Source organism: Paroedura picta, chromosome 16, assembly GCF_049243985.1.
Source record: "Paroedura picta isolate Pp20150507F chromosome 16, Ppicta_v3.0, whole genome shotgun sequence".
Lineage (NCBI taxonomy): Eukaryota > Metazoa > Chordata > Lepidosauria > Squamata > Gekkonidae > Paroedura > Paroedura picta.
Genome location: NC_135384.1, coordinates 31,123,411 through 31,129,410, shown reverse-complemented (window position 1 = coordinate 31,129,410; position 6,000 = coordinate 31,123,411).

Below are 6,000 nucleotides of genomic sequence, written 5' to 3'. Positions count from 1 at the left end.
CCTAACCCTTACCATCACCCTAACTCTAACCATCACCCTAACCCTAACCCTAAGCATCAACCTTACCTTAACCCTAACCATCACCCTAACCCTAACCCTCACCCTAACCATCACCCTAACCCTAACCATCACCCTAACCCTATCCCTAACCATCACCCTAACCCTCACCCTAACCCTCACCCTAACCCTAACCCTAACCATCACCCTAACCCTAACCATCACCCTAACAATAACCCTAACCCTAACCATCACCCTAACACTAACCCTAACCCTAACCATCACTCTAACCATCACCCTAACCCTAACCATCACACTAACCATCACCCTAACCCTCACCCAAACCATCACCCTAACCCTAACCCTAACCCTCAACCTTACCCTAAGCATAACCATCACCCTAACCCTAACCATCACCCTAACACTAACCATCACCCTAACCCTAATCCTAACCATCACCCTAACCCTAACCATCACACTAACCATCACCCTAACCCTAACCCTAATCCTAACCATCACCCTAACCCTAACCATCACACTAACCATCACCCTAACCCTAACCCTAAGCCTCACCCTAACCCTAACCCTCAACCTTACCCTAAGCATAACCATCACCCTAACCCTAACCCTCATCCTAACCTTAACCATCACCCTAACACTAACCCTAATCCTAACCATCACCCTAACCCTAACCATCACCCTAACCATCATCTTAACCCTAACCCTCACCCTAACCATCACCCTAACCCTAACCCTAAGCATCAACCTTACCCTAACCATAACCATCACCCTAACCCTAACCATCACCCTAACACTAACCATCACCCTAACCCTCACCCTAACCCTAACCATCACCCTAACACTAACCCTAACCCTAACCATCACCCTAACACTAACCCTAACCATCACCCTAACCATCACCCTAACACTAACCATCACCCTAACCATCACCCTAACCCTAACCATCACCCTAACACTAACCCTAACCATCACCCTAACACTACCCCTAAACCTAACTCTCATCCTAACCATCACCCTAACCCTCACCCTAACCCTAACCATCACCCTAACATTAACCCTAACCCTAACCATCACCTTCTAACCCTTACCATCACGCTAACTCTAACCATCACCCTAACCCTAACCCTCACACTAACCATCACCCTAACCATCATCTTAACCCTAACCCTCACCCTAACCATCACCCTAACCCTAACCCTAAGCATCAACCTTACCCTAACCATAACCATCACCCTAACCCTAACCATCACCCTCACACTAACCATCACCCTAATCCTAACCCTAAGCCTCAACCTTACCTTAACCCTAACCCTAATCCTAACCATCACCCTAACCCTAACCCTCACCCTAACCATCACCCTAACCCTAACCATCACCCTAACCCTATCCCTAACCATCACCCTAACCCTAACCCTCAACCTTACCCTAAGCATAACCATCACCCTAACACTACCCCTAACCCTAACCATCACCCTAACCCTAACCATCACCCTAACACTAACCCAAACCCTAACCATCATCCTAACCCTCGCCATCACTCTAACCATCACCCTAACCCTAACCATCAAACTAACCATCACCCTAACCCTAACCCTAACCCTCAACCTTACCCTAAGCATAACCATCACCCTAACCCTAACCATCACCCTAACACTAACCATCACCCTTACCCTAACCCTAACCATCACCCTAACCCTAACCATCACCCTAACACTACCCCTAAACCTAACCCTCATCCTAACCATCACCCTAACCCTCACCCTAACCCTAACCATCACCCTAACACTAACCCTAACCCTAACCATCACCCTAACCCTTACCATCACCCTAACTCTAACCATCACCCTAACCCTAACCCTAAGCATCAACCTTACCTTAACCCTAACCATCACCCTAACCCTAACCCTCACCCTAACCATCACCCTAACCCTAACCATCACCCTAACCCTATCCCTAACCATCACCCTAACCCTCACCCTAACCCTCACCCTAACCCTAACCCTAACCATCACCCTAACCATCACCCTAACCCTAACCATCACCCTAACAATAACCCTAACCCTAACCATCACCCTAACACTAACCCTAACCCTAACCATCACTCTAACCATCACCCTAACCCTAACCATCACACTAACCATCACCCTAACCCTCACCCAAACCATCACCCTAACCCTAACCCTAACCCTCAACCTTACCCTAAGCATAACCATCACCCTAACCCTAACCATCACCCTAACACTAACCATCACCCTAACCCTAATCCTAACCATCACCCTAACCCTAACCATCACACTAACCGTCACCCTAACCCTAACCCTAATCCTAACCATCACCCTAACCCTAACCATCACACTAACCATCACCCTAACCCTAACCCTAAGCCTCACCCTAACCCTAACCCTCAACCTTACCCTAAGCATAACCATCACCCTAACCCTAACCCTCATCCTAACCCTAACCATCACCCTAACCCTAACCATCACCCTAACCATCATCTTAACCCTAACCCTCACCCTAACCATCACCCTAACCCTAACCCTAAGCATCAACCTTACCCTAACCATAACCATCACCCTAACCCTAACCATCACCCTAACACTAACCATCACCCTAACCCTCACCCTAACCCTAACCATCACCCTAACACTAACCCTAACCCTAACCATCACCCTAACACTAACCCTAACCATCACCCTAACCATCACCCTAACCCTAGCCATCACCCTAACCCTCACCCTAACCCTCACCCTAACCCTAACCCTAACTCTCAACCTTACCCTAAGCATAACCATCACCCTAGCCCTAACCATCACCCTAACACTAACCATCACCCTAACCATCACCCTAACCCTAATCATCACCCTAACCCTAACCATCACCCTAACACTAACCATCACCCTAACCATCACCCTAACCCTAACCATCACCCTAACACTAACCCTAACCATCATCCTAACCCTTGCCATCACTCTAACCATCACCCTAACCCTAACCATCACCCTAACACTACCCCTAACCCTAACCCTCATCCTAACCATCACCCTAACCCTAACCATCACCCTAACCATCATCTTAACCCTAACCCTCACCCTAACCCTCACCCTAACCCTAACCCTAAGCATCAACCTTACCCTTACCATAACCATCACCCTAACCCTAACCATCACCCTAACACTAACCATCACCCTAACCATCACCCTAACCCTAACCATCACCCTAACACTAACCCTAACCATCACCCTAACACTACCCCTAACCCTAACTCTCATCCTAACCATCACCCTAACCCTCACCCTAACCCTAACCATCACCCTAACATTAACCCTAACCCTAACCATCACCCTAACCCTTACCATCACGCTAACTCTAACCATCACCCTAACCCTAACCCTCACACTAACCATCACCCTAACCATCATCTTAACCCTAACCCTCACCCTAACCATCACCCTAACCCTAACCCTAAGCATCAACCTTACCCTAACCATAACCATCACCCTAACCCTAACCATCACCCTCACACTAACCATCACCCTAATCCTAACCCTAAGCCTCAACCTTACCTTAACCCTAACCCTAACCCTAACCATCACCCTAACCCTAACCCTCACCCTAACCATCACCCTAACCCTAACCCTAACCATCACCCTAACCCTATCCCTAACCATCACCCTAACCCTAACCCTCAACCTTACCCTAAGCATAACCATCACCCTAACACTACCCCTAACCCTAACCATCACCCTAACCCTAACCATCACCCTAACACTAACCCAAACCCTAACCATCATCCTAACCCTCGCCATCACTCTAACCATCACCCTAACCCTAACCCTCAAACTAACCATCACCCTAACCCTAACCCTAACCCTCAACCTTACCCTAAGCATAACCATCACCCTAACCCTAACCATCACCCTAACACTAACCATCACCCTTACCCTAACCCTAACCATCACCCTAACCCTAACCATCACCCTAACACTACCCCTAAACCTAACCCTCATCCTAACCATCACCCTAACCCTCACCCTAACCCTAACCATCACCCTAACACTAACCCTAACCCTAACCATCACCCTAACCCTTACCATCACCCTAACTCTAACCATCACCCTAACCCTAACCCTCACCCTAACCATCACCCTAACCCTAACCATCACCCTAACCCTATCCCTAACCATCACCCTAACCCTCACCCTAACCCTCACCCTAACCCTAACCCTAACCATCACCCTAACCCTAACCATCACCCTAACAATAACCCTAACCCTAACCATCACCCTAACACTAACCCTAACCCTAACCATCACTCTAACCATCACCCTAACCCTAACCATCACACTAACCATCACCCTAACCCTCACCCAAACCATCACCCTAACCCTAACCCTAACCCTCAACCTTACCCTAAGCATAACCATCACCCTAACCCTAACCATCACCCTAACACTAACCATCACCCTAACCCTAATCCTAACCATCACCCTAACCCTAACCATCACACTAACCATCACCCTAACCCTAACCCTAATCCTAACCATCACCCTAACCCTAACCATCACACTAACCATCACCCTAACCCTAACCCTAAGCCTCACCCTAACCCTAACCCTCAACCTTACCCTAAGCATAACCATCACCCTAACCCTAACCCTCATCCTAACCCTAACCATCACCCTAACACTAACCCTAATCCTAACCATCACCCTAACCCTAACCATCACCCTAACCATCATCTTAACCCTAACCCTCACCCTAACCATCACCCTAACCCTAACCCTAAGCATCAACCTTACCCTAACCATAACCATCACCCTAACCCTAACCATCACCCTAACACTAACCATCACCCTAACCCTCACCCTAACCCTAACCATCACCCTAACACTAACCCTAACCCTAACCATCACCCTAACACTAACCCTAACCATCACCCTAACCATCACCCTAACACTAACCATCACCCTAACCATCACCCTAACCCTAACCATCACCCTAACACTAACCCTAACCATCACCCTAACACTACCCCTAACCCTAACTCTCATCCTAACCATCACCCTAACCCTCACCCTAACCCTAACCATCACCCTAACATTAACCCTAACCCTAACCATCACCTTCTAACCCTTACCATCACGCTAACTCTAACCATCACCCTAACCCTAACCCTCACACTAACCATCACCCTAACCATCATCTTAACCCTAACCCTCACCCTAACCATCACCCTAACCCTAACCCTAAGCATCAACCTTACCCTAACCATAACCATCACCCTAACCCTAACCATCACCCTCACACTAACCATCACCCTAATCCTAACCCTAAGCCTCAACCTTACCTTAACCCTAACCCTAACCCTAACCATCACCCTAACCCTAACCCTCACCCTAACCATCACCCTAACCCTATCCCTAACCATCACCCTAACCCTAACCCTCAACCTTACCCTAAGCATAACCATCACCCTAACACTACCCCTAACCCTAACCATCACCCTAACCCTAACCATCACCCTAACACTAACCCAAACCCTAACCATCATCCTAACCCTCGCCATCACTCTAACCATCACCCTAACCCTAACCATCAAACTAACCATCACCCTAACCCTAACCCTAACCCTCAACCTTACCCTAAGCATAACCATCACCCTAACCCTAACCATCACCCTAACACTAACCATCACCCTTACCCTAACCCTAACCATCACCCTAACCCTAACCATCACCCTAACACTACCCCTAAACCTAACCCTCATCCTAACCATCACCCTAACCCTCACCCTAACCCTAACCATCACCCTAACACTAACCCTAATCCTAACCATCACCCTAACCCTAACCATCACCCTAACCATCATCTTAACCCTAACCCTCACCCTAACCATCACCCTAACCCTAACCCTAAGCATCAACCTTACCCTAACCATAACCATCACCCTAACCCTAACCATCACCCTAACACTAACCA